At 36.1% G+C, this 20500-nt stretch overlaps 1 long non-coding RNA gene across 1 annotated transcript; it reads right to left on the reverse strand.

Moving 5' to 3' along the window:
• Window positions 1-2846: 2846 nt before the first annotated feature.
• LOC123866119 lies at window positions 2847-19669 on the reverse strand. The gene is made up of 3 exons (XR_006796131.1): window positions 19470-19669; window positions 14090-14092; window positions 2847-2859 (listed from the first exon to the last, which is right to left on the reverse strand). It is a non-coding gene; the product is annotated as an uncharacterized LOC123866119 (long non-coding RNA).
• Between the last annotated feature and the right edge of the window lie 831 nt (window positions 19670-20500).

Here is a 20500-nt window from a genome sequence, read left to right on the forward strand (position 1 = left end):
GTAATTTGCGTTGCCTCGCATCGCTCGTTCCCGTGCAAATGTGAATATAAAATGAGTGTTTAAGCCACCCATTTGTATCACTCTCGGCCGACGCCAATAACTTCGAAATTGACGCTTGCGGTGTTCACTCGATGACTGTTAATTACGATCATAGTGATTTATGATCGTACTTGCTGGATTCCCTTCATTCGTATTTCATATATCTCATTTTTTTATTGACTGCAATCTCACCTGGACGTGGTAAGTGATGATCCAGTCTAAGATGCAAGCGGGCTAACCTGGCAGGGGTGTGGCAGTTTTTCATTAAACCTATGTACCCCTTTGGCTTCTACACGGAATCGTAACGCTAAATCATGAGATGAGACATGTAGGAAGGTCCTGTGGGCCACCAAATTCAGCGACTTAACCAGCGTAATCGATTGAATTTATGCTGTAGCCTGTACCTATGTGATATGACATACTTGCAAGACAAACTATATGTGTAGGTATTGTATACTCTAAAATAAAATCTAAATTGATGGTTTTAAAATAAACTATCTACTAACTCATTCATCGAAGATATTATACAAAACTGGATGGATCATTGATTCAGTTTTCCTCTACAAAGCTCAAAATTCAAGGCCTACAATATAGGTACACGCTACGACTTCTATACGAAATACTTTCAAGAAAAACAAAACCATCGTCTACTGGTATAAAATCAGAGACGAAAACATTTTCTTGCCACAAATAGGTACTAGCGAAATATCGAAGCTTTTACGAAATATGTCATCAAAGATTTGTAGCCGAGACATTGTTTCATGATATTGGGATATTGGGGTCATAACAAAACTAGAAAGGGAGGCGAAATTAATGTTATCGTCATAGACCTATGAAAAACCTAATCCATACTTATAAGTTTTTTTTTATAGACGCAGTAAATAAAACCACAATATTTTAAACGTTCTTTACTACAAATTGGTACATTTTCCACATTGATATTATTTACTACTACAACTACTTTTTAGAGTTCCCATGCCTACCCGAATGGTACCAATGCTAACGGGACCCTATTACCAACTAGGCTATCGCGGTCCATCTGTCTGTCTGTTTTGTCAGTGCACTGTAGGTATCTCATGAATCGTAGGGACAGAGTTGAAATTTTCACAGTGTGTATTTTTTATTTCTGCTATTACAAAAAATAATAAAAAAATTTAAATGACCACTGTGCAATTTAAAATAGTGTTTGCTTGTACGATGGTACGGAACTCTTCGTGTGCGAGTCGTACTTGACCGGTTTTTTTATATAGGCAATGTAATTTAGCTATGTTGTTCATATACGAATAGGTTGGCCAACCCGACGGTCTGAATCTACGAATTTTGGATTTCAGTGGGTTATTACTCCAGGAACTACCTATAAGGCTTACGAATTATGAAGATGCATTTTTCACGTTGATACAAACTTTTATTACTTTTATCCTACTTATAAAAGGCAATTTTCAAATATCTTGTTTTAAATAATTACCTATGTATCAATAGGTAACAATAGTTTCAAGTTTCAATCCACGAACTTTTGGATTTCATTTGTATTTTGGAACTATATGGTTACACGAAGGTACATTTTAGGGGATGACATAAACTACTACTTTTTATACCTGTATAATTTTCCTCTATGTCGTTGAACATTTTTGTATAAATAAACACAATCTATTTTCCTTTGTCACCCACAACAAACTGAAATAGAATTTGGCCCAATCCGTTTTAAGAATTTGCATGTTATTTTTTGGTATGTGTTTCATATGAAACACATACCTATATAGGTACAATTTATTGTGTCTCATCAGTAGTAATGTAGAAGCAATGAAACTATTTGAGTTATTTTTATTTTATAAATAGACTACCCCTGGCTGGCTTTGGTAAGATGGAAATTCTGAAAATAGTTTCATAGGAGGGAATAGTGCGATTCTATCTAGGTAAAGAAAGTGCATGCAAAATGTCAAGTTTCTAGTCCCAGCATGAGTTTGAGCTGCACATTGATAATATTATGAGAGATCGTTTGATATTAGAGGTACACGCTTCCCTGTCCACTTTTTGTTAATTTTTTTGGCGCGATTAAATCAAATTAAAAAAAAGTGTGGTGGTTAAGCAGTTTCTCTTTTTATCATAGAAGGTGATAGAAGACGTTAATCAATTTTATCGATCTTAGAGAAACCCCATAAGACTATTTCAAGAACAGGTAGGTAGGTAGACAGGTACAGAAATACGTTTTGCATTTTACAAGTACATTTTGGTGTATTATGAGTTTGTAATTTGAGCAGTGTCCTACTTGGTTACAGTACTTATGTATATGTAGATAATATTTTCAATTTCCGGTGGGTATAGAGCTCGTATAGAGCCTCTGCTACAAAAGTGTTAATTGAAGGTGAACGTGTTCGCGAACTATTCTGAACTTTATTGACTTTCGAACAATGGTGTCGAAGTTTAATTGAAATAAACCAGTACATACACGGTGTATGTTTTTAAAATCAATAGAATGTAAATCGAAAATGGGACCTATGTCATATCAAGAATGGGATTTTTCTTCTATATTACATCTGAAATCGAGATTGGAAATAGCAAGATACATACTACGTATCCGTACACATAAATTCGTAAATGTAGGTATGTTAGTACTTTACTTTTCTATTTTTCTTTCAGTAAGATTTGCTTATATTAACCTTTCTTTGCGCCGCAAGCACCCAACTGATTCTGACGCATTCTGAACGCGTACGGACATAGAATACTTTTGTACCAAAGAAAAACAAAAAGTTCTTAGGAGATTTTTGCACGAGGGCATAAGTCGCAGATAAAAGATAATATTGTAATTTATTTTGATAAATGCTAAGAGATAAGATACCTATTGTACAATAATACTTGCAGCTTACTCTATTTCTGAAGCGGCATGTAGGTAGCTACGAATGAAGTTTTCAATTTAAATTTAGAAAACTTACAGGGAAAATATCAGCAGCCCGAGCACAATCAAACGACACATCTCTCTCGTGGATTTGCAATGCTCTGTCGATGAAACTGCAGCGAGAAAGCTTTGTCGTACTGATCGTACTTGAGCTGCAGCTGTAGGTATAACATTTTATAAAAATGAAAGCTGTCCAAGGTTGAACAGTGAGAAGACGTCAAGCGGCAGGCTTGGCGCTCGGAGAAAATAGTTCGCAAGAAAAATTTGCATCACGTATATAAGATGCTGGCGCTAATGTTGCTTTCAACTTTATTGCATACGTGATGTATGCTACAGCTCAGTACAGAAAGGCTTTTATATGACGCGTCTTATTAGTTTTGAGTCTTTATTTTATTCCATTAAAATTTAAAAATGAAAATTGCCATTATGGTGGCCACTTTCAATTGTATTTTTACGAAAACGAATACGAATGAGTGCACAAACGCTCTAGCAGCAAAAAGTGACTGAAACAACTAAACGAACAATAAAATTACTCAAGCAAGATGACCAAAGTTGAACTAGGAGTTATTGTCAGGAACTCACAATTGAAGACTGCTTGCTGTCTGAACTTCACGTTTGGCTAAAATGGGCTATACTATAGCCCAGTTATAGGACGCTGTTAGCCTGTATTAGCTAGTGCTGTATAACGTCAGTAATATGATGTGTAACGGCCATTAGTCACGCCGTGTTGACGCTGTTATCCGGTTGCACTAGTTTCGAGAATTTAGATCTATATAATCGTATCAACATATGCCGCATAACTACTCGTATGTTGTCGTTACTGAGATGTTCTCTATTGGATGGATTAGTATTGATGTCTGAGTAAAGGCTTGGAGAAACATAACACACGAGGGCATGAACGCGAGGCGGGACCGGTCAAAGATAGTTCGTAGTAGGTAGTTGTGATACAAGGAACTCTCTATTCTTAGGAGCTACACATTGGTATCCTACAGATACTACAGTAAATATAAGTATGTGTAGGTACCTACTACGTCTAAACAGAAATAAAACGTTACGACGAAAATGCATTGAACTTAGGTAAGTATATAGGTAACTGTGATTGGCGATATTCACTCAATATCTTGCCACATTGAACCACAACTTCGCTCGCTCGGTGTTCAGTGAGCATGTTTGTCCCACGATCACGTACAGGAAAAAGAAATCAAACGTTCCTTTGCCAATAGATCGAACAGGTTACAAATTGGAAGACAACTGTCACTCTCTTGTGAAATATATTAGATTGATTCATCTAAAATAAACACCTTCTAGTTGAAGACCATGAATCATGAAAATCTTATGACAATTCTTTTGTACAACTTCAATAATAGTTTACAGAAAACTAGATGATATCGGTGACTTCGTCCGCTTGAAACTAAGCTCTTTAAGAAACTTTTCTTTAAAAGTAAAAATAATGTCCTAATGTCCGTCCCTGGGATGCATTGTGTCTCAGTATTTTTCATAAAAATTGGTGAAACGGATGGGCCGTGAGCAGATAACATACAGACAGATTGACAGCCAGTCAGATAGACAGAACTACAAACTGTCACATTCATAATATTAGAATGGATACGGATTACGATTAGTTGCAGTAATAAAACTACAGGTTTACAGTAAGTACCCATCTAAAACAAGATACTCGTGCAATTTCTCTCAACAACATTACAGGATTTTTACTGAGTCTATTGTTTCGTTAACATGGAATTTCTAAATTCAGCAGTAGCAAAGTAACTTACAAAAGAGCAAGCTCAATAAAACAGCCAAACCGTACAGTTTCCCAGCAGACGCCCACGTGTGTAACATCCAATGAGTTTGCGGCGGAGCGATGCTGATCCTTCGCAATCTGTCCCGAACAAAAAGTTGCTCTCTAACAAAAGCCGACCATTCGAACAAGTTGGAAACTTCTGTGAGTTTGGTTAGGGTTATCGGATCACAAATTCAACAGTATATCAGATTAAACAAGTATTTCCGGGGTAATTCAAATCAAATCAAAAGTAATTTATTTCATGGTAGCATAATAATATTAGTAGTGTCTCTAATACTATGTCAGTTACTCCACCAATTTGGAAAGCAGATTCTATAGTGAAAAGAACCGTTCACTTCAGAGTTCACGTTTAGTGCACTTCACTGTTTAGTTGGCAACTGAAAGTTCAATTCAACCAGTTAATTTTAAACTGAAGAAAGCTGCAAGGTAAGGATAGAAATATTTGTAACCTCTTTTCCTTCAACATTTTAATAAAATTATCAAATAGCCAAGTTAGCCCAGTTGTTACAACTAAATTCCAAGAAAAACTTTTAACGAAAGGTTCAGAAAAAAAACAGAATCTTGATATTAAGACAATTTGTCTCCAGTGCAGTTGAAAAGAGATAAGTAGCAACCCTAAATTCAGCTCTTTCTCTGCGGGATCTTGGCAGCTACAGTGGTTCACACAATGGAGGGAATAACCGTTAAGGCCAGTCATGAGAGAATGCATTACAATAACAACGCGCTTCAGCCCATATTACTCAAAATTTTGTTTGTCAGAGGCCAGAGCCAAATAATTACGGAACTTATGACTTGCCAGAAGAATTTCAAAGTTTAAGAAAATTTGTATCTAGTAACTGCTCGTATTCCTTCAGTAAATTGGAAAAGTTTTATATCTAACTAGATTGGATATATGCCCACAACTGCATTTACGTCTGCGTGGATTAAGGTTTAACAAAAATTCTTAGGAAAACTTTTGATTTTCCGGAATAAAAGCTAGCCTATGTCTGACAATGTCCATGTCTGATACAGAGAGCTTCGGACCTCTTCCTCTTCTCTCTGGGCTGGTTTCCGCACTTAAACGTTTCTGTCTGTTGTGCGTGACTCCGGACCTCTGTACGAATAGCCAAAATTGGAAATTCAGGCCGTGAAAAGCTAGCAGACAGACAAACACACTTTCGCATTTGTAATACTACTACTTTTATAGAATACTATTTACTTGTATATTTTACAGGATGTATGTACCTGCAATTTTAAAAATATAACTAAGCAAAGTGACTAAGGCATTGAAATACATTAATAACAGCTTGCTTGATGTAGGTACTTAGGTAGTCCACGTTTTTAGTCACCTTATTTCTTTTAATTTAATGCAAATTGTCCACAATTTCACCCACTTGATATGGCTTTTTCTGCACTAAAACATTTGAAAGGTTTGAGAGAGTGAAGGCGACAAAGATGGAACACAATCCTGAGTATCCTCCGGTGTCCGTTAAGCGGGAACAACTTCCGCCATGGCGCCAGACTCCTTTTACAATCACTTAGCTTCTGAAATTCATAAAAACTTCATCGAATCTAAGTAAATTATGCTATCGTCCATCACTTCTACTAGGTTTCGGTAGATTCGGTGTCCGTAATTAATATTTTTTTTATATACGAGTATAACTAAATTATGCCTTTATGTTGCCCCAACACCGTCGTGAATAAAAAAAATATATTCTGCAGCCGAAAATAACGTGCAAAATTACAACGCCATTTCTTCTGAAAGCATAATGTTTGGTTATTAAGAGAAGAAGGGAGCAAAGATTGAATTAAGTTATCGGCGACCTCGCCTTATTTATGACTATGAGTGAAGAAACCTAATCGGCCGTTATCGTCTCCCTATTAATATCCGCAATAATTAAAGCTGACCAGGTTGCGTAATAATAGGCTCGTTGTGTTATCAGTTTGTGAGACGTACAAATATGATTTATTGTTTCTCTTAGATAAGATAGTTATTCATGAGTTTCTTTCTCTGCATGTTTGTAATCGATTGCCAGCTAGTGGAATATAATATATAACAGTAGAAATCAGGGAGTTATAGAAATATTTATATAGTAATTAATAAAATACGTAGTACTTAATTCGTATGTTCTAGCCGAACGGCCTAGCTTTTGCTAGAGTAGAATTTTCAAACCGATTCATACTGAGGGTTTTCGCTCCAAAAAACCTAGGTAGGTATGTAGGTACATGCAAAACCTCAACTTTGTAGAGTGGTTTGAACTTGCGTTGATATTGTCAGCCTGTCAGTTTCCGCTTAGCTTTTATTACACCTAGAAAAGACCTAGAAATGCAATAAAAACATCGTTTGTATTATGGTCATGGAACATTTAAAATTGTAATAGATAAATTAAATACTTACCTACTGACGATTAAAGGTGTAGGTAAACCTACGAATTTAAGAATATTTTATAGGCTTTGTTACGAGTGTTAACTATGTTTAAAGTTGCACTTATAAACCTTACCTAGCTATAATAAATTTAACTGAGCGTACAAACATTTTTCATATAATCATCTTCAATTATGGCTAATCGAAAATTGATGTGAGGGGCAATTTGTGAAATGTTACCCTTGACATTTTATCAGCTCTGAGTTTATCTTTTTAGCCAGAGCCGTTATGGAGAATTTTTAAGGCTTGCTTGCTCATGTCATAATAATTATGATCCTGGAAAACTCGATACCGAGGACTACTTTAATGATATTTCTATTCTGTATATTGGCGTCACTCAGAAAAGCAGGTATTATTTAAATATTTTATCGAATTATTGGAATGTCCTCTCAAACCAACACAAAAAACACAAGTTCAATGTGTAGAGGTTATCCGAGAGTTTTAATCTAAACAAACTAATGCCAAAATAAATAATTTAACTAGAGCGTGATTGCTATCACAACATCTAATTATTCAGTTCACAATCCAAATACCGAAAATATGCGATATCGCTCCGAATCTCGGAAGGAGACTAAACTGAAACCTTCGAAACACCCGTATTTATGCAAGTTCAATCTTGTTGGCCTCCTAGCAACAGATTGTATGACATCGAATGAGCCAAATATCGATTTTATCAAACTACCTGCATTAGATAAATTAATAATTTTATATTATTTTTGACAACTCAAATCAATTTTTAAAAATAACCTTACATGTACCTGATCAACTCAGAAATTAGGAGATCCCCAGAGTAGCTGATCTAGCTCGACGAGTTTCGAAACTCAAACAACGACTTCCAAGTATAGACTGAAAACGGAGTGCCATTTTTTAAAGCCATACTCTTAGGTATCGTTTTACCCCAAGGTATGTAAATGTGTGTTGTGTGTGACACGCATGCGCATCAATGCGCACAACACACATTTGTCTTCACTTTTTAAAATTCATCTATATGAATTAAAGATATAAAGAAACTCCTGGTAGGCAGAGATCTCCAGTGGATGTCTATAAATATCGGTTTCAATCAAGACAAAAAGGTATAGTCGATTATTTATTTTTTGATGATTCATCCGATTTAACTCACACGTGAATTAGAGATTTCAGTGACGTAGTTAATTATATTAACATCTACTAAAAAACCTGGTCAACGTCGCCTAATTTTTATCGTATTATTGGCGTCACTCAGAAAAGCAGGTATTATTTAAATATTTTTATCGAATTATTGGAATGTCCTCTCCAAAACCAACACAAAAAAACACAAGTTTAAAGTGTAAGGTTATCCGAGAGTTTTAATCTAAACAAACTAATGCCAAAATAAATAATTTAATTAGAGCGTGATTGCTATCACAACATCTAATTATTCAGTTCACAATCCAAATACCGAAAATATGCGATATCGCCCCGAATCTCGGAAGGAGACTGAACTAAAACCTTCAAAACACCCGTATTTATGCAAGTTCAATCTTGTTGGCCTCCTAGTAACAGATTGTATGACATCGAATGAGCGAAATATCGATTTTATCAAACTACCTGCATTAGATAAATTAATAATTTTATATTATTTTTGACAACTCAAATCAATTTTTAAAAATAACCTTACAGTTCGGCCGTCCTGAATTTAACACGTCCTCGTGTTTCTAATTAATCATGTCATGTCAGTCGCGGGCATTCCTTGCCCTAAGTCAAATCCAAATCATTGGCTATCCTGCCCTCCGTCAAATCGTTAAAACCTATCGTGAACTGCCGAACTCTCAGTTTTAATATCCAGTCAACAATAAATCCAAACGACTAACTTCTCATTCGTTGTATACAAAATCTGAACCACTTATTGCAAATTACTTTTCACTACACAAAAGACTAAATTCTTTAAAAAAAAACTAAAAATTTTAATCACCAAATCAAACTCAATAAAAATTTTAATCAAATGTGGGTTGTTTACAAAAAGATACCAAAGCGAAATTAAGACAACGTGAGACACGTCCCGCTTCTGAATTATTGGCGTCACTCAGAAAAGCAGGTATTATTTAAATATTTTTATCGAATTATTGGAATGTCCTCTCCAAAACCAACACAAAAAAACACAAGTTTAAAGTGTAAGGTTATCCGAGAGTTTTAATCTAAACAAACTAATGCCAAAATAAATAATTTAATTAGAGCGTGATTGCTATCACAACATCTAATTATTCAGTTCACAATCCAAATACCGAAAATATGCGATATCGCCCCGAATCTCGGAAGGAGACTGAACTAAAACCTTCAAAACACCCGTATTTATGCAAGTTCAATCTTGTTGGCCTCCTAGTAACAGATTGTATGACATCGAATGAGCGAAATATCGATTTTATCAAACTACCTGCATTAGATAAATTAATAATTTTATATTATTTTTGACAACTCAAATCAATTTTTAAAAATAACCTTACAGTATAAATATGAAATTGAAGCGGTACAAAGTAATTCTTACCTTTGTAATAGGCTATTTTCCGCCCTTTAAATTTAAGCAATACAGAGCTTAACTTTTATAAGGAACTCTGGGTAACAGCGTCTGACTTTAATAACACTCCCAATTTCCCTTTACAAGCATTAAACAGATTGCTTGACCTAAAATTTCCAGAATAGGTTCCAATTATGTTTCAAATCTGTTGTACTGGTACTTTTGTCAATTCAGATTATAAATTAACTTTATACAAATGGACTACTTAAATTTTAATAAGCAAATATTATTTGGAAATTTTAGTTCTTTGTTTATTATTAGCAACTGATTATATTCCGTGACTTCAGTCAATCAGTCAATGTTAGAGTTTTATCATATAGATATGGTAAATAATAAATGAACAGAAGTTCTTACAAATTAAACTGAATAGGTAAATACTTAGAACTTAGGTACCTTATCATGAAAATAATATTTAAATTTTTTGCGGAAATGCCAAAGTCAAAACTTTAAGACATCAAGAAATTTCTGGTCTAATTACTTAAATTACATATTAATTAAAATAATACAAGATGGAACTGGCAACTTATTGTCCGTCGATTTTTTATTTGTTCGTAGGTTTTTTGAAAATTCCTTGGAAACTCTATGATTTTCCGGGACAAAAAGTAGACTGTTCATCCGTGAGATGCAAACTATCTCTGTACCTTTTGTCAAAATCAGAATGGGCTGTGAAAAGCTATTTAAAGACAGTAACACAGACACTTTTGCATGTATAATAAAACTGTGACATTAGTATGGATTTATTAGAAATAGTACCTACCTATTTTATTTAAGGCACAATTATAAAAATACGTTCAAAACTAACTTAAAAGCAAATTTTTCAAAAAAAAATTCAAAATATTAGCTTTTATATACGTATTCATGAACGTAAATAGAGCTATCGAAATGTGGGAACAATGAATGGTGCATAACAATAAAACTAAATCACGGGCTCAGCTATTGTGGCACACCGGCGCCGGCGGAAAGTGAGCATATGCACAAAGACAAGTTTGACCCGGCCCGGCCGGCGCGGCCGGCGAACAAGAATTTATTATAACCGGTAAAAAAGCGACATCGTCCGGCCAAAGTAAAAAACTCATATCATTGGCTTACGCAAGTAATATTATATGCATTTAGGTTTTGAAAAATCCCGAAAGAACTCTTTGATTTTCTGGGATAAAATGTCCATCTCCAGGATGCAAGCTATCTCTGTGCCAAGTAAATCATGTCCGCAAGTTTATCCATATAGATTTAGGTTTTTTACTACTATGAGAATTCTTTGATTTTCCGGGAATAAAAGTAGCCTATTTCCTCCCCGGAGTGCAAGCTATCTCTGTACCAAACATCAAAATCGGTTAAATGGATGGTTGGTATGGATTATTCTGTGGTAGCGTGCATGAATTTCGAAATTGTAATGCAATACTTATGATAGGGTATGGGAAAGTAGATACTTATTTGTAGTACATTTGATACCTAGGTAGTAAGTCACAACTAATATTGTTGTACCTACAATAATGTATAGCTGTGTTAAACGAATGCCGGCGCAAAACTTTAGCAACAGGTTAAAGTTCTCAGCTTAGGAGTTCACTCCTTATCCCGATAGGTTAGGAAAATCCTATTTTATAGCCTCTCTCACTCGTAGTATAAAACTTTTTGGAAAGTTAAATAGAATTCGTTAATATTACTGCTTTTACTGCTACATCGCAAAAAACTTTGGGCATTATAACGGTAAGTATAGGTACTAAAAATATATATTTGGCGTGCTTACTTAGGTACTTAAAATTATCACGACCTCATTTTTTCTGTGTATCCCTACAAATGATAAAAACTAGCTGATGCCCGCGACTTCGTCCACGAGGGTCAAATTTTTTAAAAATCCAGTGGGAATTTACAATAATCTCAAAATTAATGGCTACAAGGCGCTACAATAATGTCCGTAATACTCGTAAAACTGTGCTAATATTAAAATTTCAAGTAGTGTGTGTGTGCGGTAGTCGGTCAGGATGTCTTTTTATTAGAATCATTATATCACAGATTGGTTCGCTTCGGAATGAAAATATATCTGGACTGAGAACTCTACACCGTTGGCATTAAAATAGCTGTTAAGTCCCCAATTCGCACAATTTGAAATTTAATGTAGCAGGGAGTAAATTAAGGGCTCGGTAGTAATCGTTCTGAGCGGGATTTATTGGCTCAGTTGTAGGTAAATGGTTTGATACTTCTGAAACGTTCGTATGAGGCCAAAGCAGCTTACAATTCTTATTTTTCTTGCAAAACATCTGAGACTTAATAAGAAAACCTAAATTGTTTACCTACGCCTAGCAGCTATAATATGCCGTGCTATATGAGCGAACACAGAATACCTACAATATGTTATTACATGTAACTATAGTACGAGCAGATATTATTTTGTCTTTTTTATGAAATTCCCCTTTTCTCTCTTCTTTCGTGGGTTTATTTTTCGTCTGCCTTTACATGAATAATAACTACACATAATAAATATGATGATAAAAGCGAAATTTGAACACATCTCGAAATGATAGCGAAATCTCCAACCCCGCACAATTCTAAGTTTAATGTAATAATGTAATTAGTAGAGATTCCATAATTCAGCGAGATTTAATTGTCACGAGTGGAGGGCAAGGTGCGGTGCGGGGGCGGCATAAATCGTCGCGAGGGGATTTATTGCCTCAATTATACGTGGTCTGCTGCTGCTGGGAACTACACCTGGAACCCCGTTTCAGTAATAAGATTATACTGTAACGAGCAAGTTTAAGATATGACGTAACTAAAGATAGGGTTTACCGAGTTCCAAAAAAAAATATTTTGTAAAAGAGAGTTTTATTAAACCTTAGTTTGGTTTAAGTACAGTTTAGTCTTTCTTACATATCAATTTTTAAGTGTTATGTAGCAGAAAGAAAGTAGCCCAAAATAGCCTAAAAGAGAAAATATGGCAGCACGGAACCGTTGGCCACTGGGGTACAGACTACAGACGCATAGACACTGCGTTAGTAAAGTGCGTGCAAAACCAGTAGTCCAATCTAAAGTTGCAACGTGGTGGCTTGCACAGATGTAATAAATAAGGATTAATTTCACAAGTTGTTTTTAAATAAAAAATAGCGAGCTAACGAGCAGGCGGGTCACCTGGTGTTAAGTGATTATTGCCGCCCATGAACATTTGCAGCACCAGAGGTACCACCGATGCGTTGCCGGCCTTTCAGGAATTTGTTGATATAAAGCTGGCTGAGATCTGTTGTTTTACTATGCGCAGTGCGTGCATACGTCTTCTGTTCAGATTAGAGAACTTTTACGCGCACTATAATTAATATGCGTACATTCAAGTGCAGAGGGGTACGAAAACGGCTAACCCGGCTAACGGCTAAGACCGATGATCTTAGGTCTCGCTTATCAGGACTCGCTTGGATGAGGAAGGCGAAGTATCATATTTTGTGGTAGCGTGCTCTTGAAAAGGCCCGTAGCAGGCGGAGATTAACGGGCAAAATATATTGTATTTTTTTATAGGTATTCGATATTTTTCTTTCTCGATTTTTACATTCATTATTTCACATAAAAAAATAAAACCTCCCATGTTATAGGTATTTTTTTTACTTGAAGTTTTCTACCTACATCCAACAATAAAGCCTTTTCTTCGTCTGCTACATTCTCAGTAAAATTGAGCTAAATGCGTCTGGATGTCTATTGTATGGTGTATATGGGAGATCGGTATTGATGCCAAGATATAATCTGTTATATGGTGACATTATCTAAAGCTGTTAACCCCTGCCAACTTCGAATCCAGCCAAAAACTTAAGGTTTTGTCGTTCTACTTTGTAAGTGCTTGTATTTTTTTAAAGACGGCCACGGCGTGTGGGAATCCCTACTAGAGACCTATGTTCAGCATCAGACGTCTATCGGTTGACGATGATGATAATAATTTGTTTCAATAGAAATCGCGACATCAAAATGTCAGCCTTTTTAATAGTTTCGTAATCTTAAATATTTCAGCTAATTCCCATCACTATAAACATATAACTCGTAAAGAGAATAGGATTGTTCACAGTGGAAAGAAAAGCCGCTGCATTGGCAAGTTTTAGTTCACCAGGTCGAACTGCTTCTATTTAGTTTCAGAATGGTAGCAACTTAGCAACTCAAAAGTCAGTCTTGCTGCAGCTTGGTGATATGAAGGCTTAATTCTTCGGATAATACGTATGTCGTATAACAAACACTTTCTTCTCAAAATTCCTGTTATTTTTTCTAACAATTGACTAGGTACAGCTTATAATTTATTATTGAAAATATCCAGATCAGGATTTTTGCATTCGCTTTATTGACTATAGCTTAAATGAAAAGGTATTTTTGCGTTTGTAGCATCAGTGCCGTAAGCAAAATCACAGTTATTTAACATACACAAACTATAGGTTAGATTGTGTGACCAATTTATTTGACCCACTCATGAATAATTCAATTAGGGTCTTCTTGTTTTCGCTGGATTCCAGACATTATTCCACATCGGTTACTACCCAGTCTTACAAATATGAGCGGCCTATTTTCGGGCTGTTTAGGATCATATAAATTGATATTTTGTATGGATTGAAAATGATCATGTTTTGAATTTGAAGGCATGGGTCTCAAGTGTTGCGAATGTGTTTCAACTATTAGCACATCCCTGACACTTTATACGCAAATTGATTTAATTACCTCGTGCTGCTACCGGAACACCGGCCTGGTCGCATACAATTTTTGTATGGGTCATAATAATTGCAAGGCCGTAGGGCTGTCCACGGCTGAGGTTTAAACGAAGCCAGTTAAGCAAGAAAAGCACAATGTTATACATAAGCATCATGCCTGCTGCAGTATGGAGTGCCAGTAGCCGTTCCATTACGTTACGGGTGACGATAAATTGGGGGTATGTGTGTCGCTTTTTTACGCACTAAGTGCACAGAATATATAGCACAGAATATATAGCACCTACGCCCCTAATAGAGTTAGTATTCTCTGCTATTAACGTTTATACTTATGTGACTCATAAGGTTAACCAAAACGATAAACATGTGTAACGAAAAAGATTCATAGGATAGAGTTGTTATGTTCGGGAACCTATAAAACAAGGTTGTTAAGGTGAACCGCAAAGCCAATGTTATATTGTTGCCCTGGAGATTAGACAGGCGCGATGATTGCCAAAGTTTGATTGAGCTCCCAACCCCTTTGTGAATCTTCTTAATTTGTACCATACATAATATCTGGCCTGGACGTATTCTCATTTCTCATATATTATAGCGTACACATACATTTTCGCATAAAAGCTATAAACAAATTGAATATTATAAACATATAGTGTGTCTGGGTCTGCCCACCTGTCTATCTCTTACCATGGAACTATGAATCAGCTTAGCTAGGGTACCTACATCCGGAGAGGGACATAATTTTTGAAATAAACTAAATTATAATTTATTAAATAAGTAAAATCTTATCAATTCGACCGCAAGAAGCTATAAGTACGCAAGATACTGGCTTCATTGCTGCTTTGGATGGTTGTCCATCCAAAGCATATACTAATTATTCTTTAGCCAAGGTAGCTGCCAACACTTGGATACCCGGTAGAACATGATAACCCTTTTTGGAAGTTTACCAAGAAGTACTCGAGCTCCACCCTGAGAAACCTCCATCGAAGTTCACATATTGGCGCCTCTTGGCCCATTGGCTTGGTGGCCACCAAACCCATCACAAAGGAGGTCGCCTGAAATGGCGAGAAAAGTGAATGAAGAATTAGCTGTGATTCTTTATAATATGTAGAATGCTAATCGAATATACATAGTTAGCAGTATTTAGGTTCGAGAATTTGTTATCTTTACAAATAAATACGAATGTAAACAGTTTCTTTTACCTTGATTTTCTACCCTTGTTTGTTCTTTCGTTCAATTCCGTAATCAAGTTTACAGCTCTTCTATGTTTTGGTTCGTTTCCCGGTAAACACAATTCAAAAATAAGATAAGACATGACAAAATTTATTGCGATAGTAATTATTGTACTTACAAGTTGTCTGTATCACAACATTATATGAACAAAATATGTATTAAGTATTTTATTTTTATTTTTTGTATAAGTATTAAATAGTTAAAATAAAAATTATAAAACTTTGACATCTTCAAACTTTGGGACAAGAAAGGCTTCCTTATTATTCTATTATTTCTCAATATTATGTGCTCACTATTTTACTTTCAAAGGATAGATTCAAATCAATCTTGTCAAATATGTTTACTTGATAAAGTAGATATTAAATCACGCTCTAGGTGGTCACAAAAAGTATAAAGCTTTTTATAGTCTACCTATATTATATCGGTTATTTTTCCCTATGTAACCTTAATTTCCGTTTTGAAATTGTTTTTAAGAGCGGCCCAGTGAGCAAATAGGGGATCGATGTCAATATTAAGGCCCTGATCACCTGTGCACTTTACCTTTACATTACTGTGGTTTTGGTGATTGGCGGGTAAAGCTCGCTGGTAGATTGCAAGACCGCGGTCTTGTAAGCCGATGAGCCAGACCGCGGTCTTGTAAGCCGATGAGCCGCGAGTAAAAGCGCCATAATCTTTACCGCAAACTTACAGTTCGCTTGTCGATCAGGGCCTGGAAATACACTCGAACTAATATTGTAAGCTAATTACTTATATGTTTTATTTATTTCACCTTCGTATATTTATTTCAAGCTTACTCCTGAACTATTTTAAAACTTCGCACAAATGAAAATCCCAACTTGAACTACTGGTCCTAACTGTTCAATCCTGATGCTGCAGGGGTAGTAATTGCCCTAGGGATAGCCAAAGAATAACCAACCGATGGACCTAGAGATTTGAAAGGAATGCATTATACCTACTTATTCCTAGTCTAGAGCACAGAATTCTCTAGAGTAAGAGACTATCTATACTAATAAATAAAATTGGAGTGTCTGTCTGTAATTTCGAAATAACTACCGCATATTAAGGTCATGGTTATTTGAACGATACTATAACTGAATCACACGTTTTTAAAATTTTTGTCTGTCTGTCTGTCTGTCTATCTGTCTGTCTGTCTGTCTGTCTGTCTGTTTGAAAAGGCTAATCTTGGGAACGGCTGAACCGATTTTGAAGGGATTTTCACAGACAAGTAGAGAATTGACCAGGGAGTAACATAGGCTACTTTTTTAACCGACTTTCAAAAAGGGAGTTGTGTTTTTGTACCTATGTACACCGAAATCTCCGAGATTTCTGAACCGATTTGCGTCATTTCTTTTTTAATCAATAGAGGAACTTTGCGACATTGTTTCATAAAAAATTTGGAGTCCAACTCCTCAATCCTGATGCTGCAGGGGATCTGACCAATCCACGCGGGCGAAGCTGCGGGCATCAGCTAGTATAATAATATAATACGATGACAGCAGACTTCGGTCTCCTATTCGGGGGATCCACGTTCGATCCTGGCCACGCACCTCAAACATTTCTAAATTACTTGCTTTTTAAGCAATGTAAAACGTCGTAAGGAAACCTGCATGCCTGAGAGTTCTCAATAATGTTCTCAAAGGTATGTCAAGTCTACCAATCCACACTTGGACAGCGTGGTGGACTTGGCCTAAACTATTCTCATTCTGAGAGGAGACTCGTGCTCTGTAGTGAGCCGGCAACAGTTTGAGATCATCTAGAGTAGGATGTTAAGAAATTCCAACGGGATTTAAAAAAAAACCACGTGGATGAAGTCGCGCGCATAAGCTGGTATGACTACTTTTATCTCTTTTTAATAATCCTCTGAAAGCCCTGATTTTATTAAAAGTCGTCAATCATTCCTCTATGGATAGGTAGGTATTGGAAATTCCGAAAACACGTTATGATTAGCTATCATTTTCTGAATGGGTGTGTTGCCGTCTAGATAGCCTAATTCATTTTAAGCTATGATATTATTATATACCTATCACATACTAGCTGACGCCCGCGACTTCGTCCGCGTGGTTTTAGGTTCTAAAAATCCCGTGGGAATTCTTTGATTTGTTCTTGCTCTCTTTCTTTTGTAGTTCGGGCACCCAGTAGTAAATTCCGTAAAGCATCTATGCCAAAATATTACGAGCGGATTATTTTAGGCATAAACGTATTTTTACAAGTGTAGGTATTATTTAACCGATGTAATGTCTAAATTGTTGAGTGCGTGCGAACTGCGCTCACGGCTGCATGGCACGCCACATCGCCTGTCGCCGAATCGACTTCACTCTGTTAAACCTGACTCAATATTTGTAAAGCCTATTCATTACTGTGACACCGCTTTATTTTATCGCTTCTCTCTTGTTTTATTGCACGTTTTATTAAAGGTATGTTTATAAGAATTTAAAGCTCAAAGAGGCTTAAAGATTGGTAATTGAAACAAAATTTAACGACGATGGCTGTTCCTGAAAACGAAGTGATTTCGTGTTTAGTTATCAATTGTATTGAATAATTTCAAAGAGGTTTCAGTTGCTTAGGAAATCTAAATAGCAAAGTATTTACGATTAAATATATATCTACCTATGTTACAAATAATTCTCACCTAATCTAATTAGTTACAATCTAAATCCTAAAATCATTATGCAAATCATGGCCGCTCGGAGTGGTACCAAAATTGCAAGCTACATTTCTTCTGTACAAAACGACGCCAGTCCACTTGTCACCTGAATAGGCAATTAAGGGAGGTGCTTTGCTTGAGCATTTTTAGGATTCCGTAGCAAAATAACGAGCCCTTAAATTTTATCCAGTCCATCTGTTTGTCTGTCTGTAAACTTTAAAACCATAAGGTTATAGAAACCTGTTACCGAAGGTCATCCGAAGGCATATGAAAATTTACACAAAAAAAAAAGATTTTTTCCTATCATGATAGCTGGTTTAGACCCCGACCTCTAACTTATCAAAGTTACGTGCTATTTAAACAATTAAATGATAAACCTACATGCCTAAGAGTTGTCAATAATCTTCTCTAAAAAAAAAAGATTCCGACCAATTGAACCTCCTCCTTTTTTCGAAGTCGGTTAAAGGTGTGTGAAGTCTACCAATTCGCACTTAGCCAGCGTAGTAAATTATGGCCTAAACACTTCTCATTCTCATAAAAGATCCGTTCTCAGTAGTGGACCGGAGATGGGTTGATGATTATAATATAAATTTAAATCGTATGCCAAAATACATAAAGCCGAGTTTTTGTTAGACTCGGTTCCATTCCACTCCGTCTGTATGCGCCGGCCCTTTTACTTACTTGAAATTGGAAATGGGATCAAAGTGTTCATACTCTTTCGATTTGATTGAACGGTATTAAGTTGAGATCAGACCGGCGCGGCTGCTCGCGGCTGGCGGAGCGAGAACGTGGAAACCTGTGAATGGTGCCATTGAAAGAAAATCTAATTTGGATTTCTCGGATTACGTTGAGGCTTGTTTCGGCCTAAGGAAACGTGAAATTACTCGATACCGTCTTCAGCTTCAAATGGAATCCAGCCGTGTTGTTATTATAAGGAATTCAGCTTCAGAGGTTTTGTTTTTGTTACGATTCCGATTGCCTGTTTATAAGAAACAACATGGCATTTACCAACGTACAACAACCATAATATTACGGTTTCTTGCATGTATTTAGATCACATGCTGATATGGACATAAAATATGTATAACGGGTACAATAGGGTATTTTACTCTAATTTTTTTATTACTTTATTATAAACTAGGATAAAAATAATGACGTAAACTGAAAAAACTAATTAAATCGATCAAATAAAAAAAAGTTATAAGCATTTATATATTTCAGATTAGACAGAGATAGCGATAATAGCATTATGACGTCACTCCGTCACTAGTAGCTTCGTGCGGTTTCGTACAAATATTCGTTTTGCGAGAAAGAGATAGAAGACCCTCCCACTCCAATATTAAAATGCCTGTAACTTTATAAATCTTTGTTGGATTTTAATATTTTTTCAGCCTACGACATTATTTTTATCCTAGATTATAATAAAGTAATAATATTTATCAAATTCAAAAGTAGGCAAATACCCAATTACGCTAGATAAGGTGTGCCATACAAAATGACAGTTGAGTATTTTTTGTGTATGAATTCGCGGCCATCATCTGTTAGTGAATGGGTAAAGAAGATCGCCCACGACCGTAAGAGGTGCGCGCTTATGCGATTTGCCACTTGAGACCGTAGCGTAGCGGATTTAGCGGCTCTAGTCCCGCCTGATGGTTTTGCGGGTACTTTTTGGTATAGGTACGATTAACTTAAAGGCTCATCATGATGCATCCTTTTGCAGGTTAGTCGGGATTTAGGCTACGTAATGTTTCATTAGTTCAACTAACCTAACGGCTAACCCGTATCCTACTGCACGAAAGATTGTAAGTAGGTATGTATCACAGTGGATCGATGTTTCTTACTCTTTCACGCAAAAACTATTAGACAGATTTGGCTGACATTTGGAACGGAGATAGATTATACCCTGGATTAACAAATAGGCCACTTTTTATCCCGAAAAATCAATGAGTTCCCATGGGATTTTAAGAACTTATATCCACGGGAACGAATTCGCGAGCATCAGCTAGTTATACTTACATAAAAATGTATCACGGCTGGCACAAAGAAAGTAGCGTCAATTCACTAAAATAACAAGTAGGTAATAAAAGAAAATTAACGTTTATGAGTCAAGGGACGATCTTTACAACTAAGCACGCTTGATTGACAAAGAGCCTGGGGGGCAAGACTTTCGTTATTTTATTAAACCTGAAAGTTTCTCTGCGCGTTGTCCCCAACACAGGGAGGAAAGATCAGCGACTATGAAGTTTGGATCATGGTGGCTTTGGCAGATAAGAGGTAACAAAGACGTATATAAAATCT

The sequence above is a fragment of the Maniola jurtina genome, chromosome 6, assembly GCF_905333055.1.
Source record: "Maniola jurtina chromosome 6, ilManJurt1.1, whole genome shotgun sequence".
NCBI classification, from domain to species: domain Eukaryota; kingdom Metazoa; phylum Arthropoda; class Insecta; order Lepidoptera; family Nymphalidae; genus Maniola; species Maniola jurtina.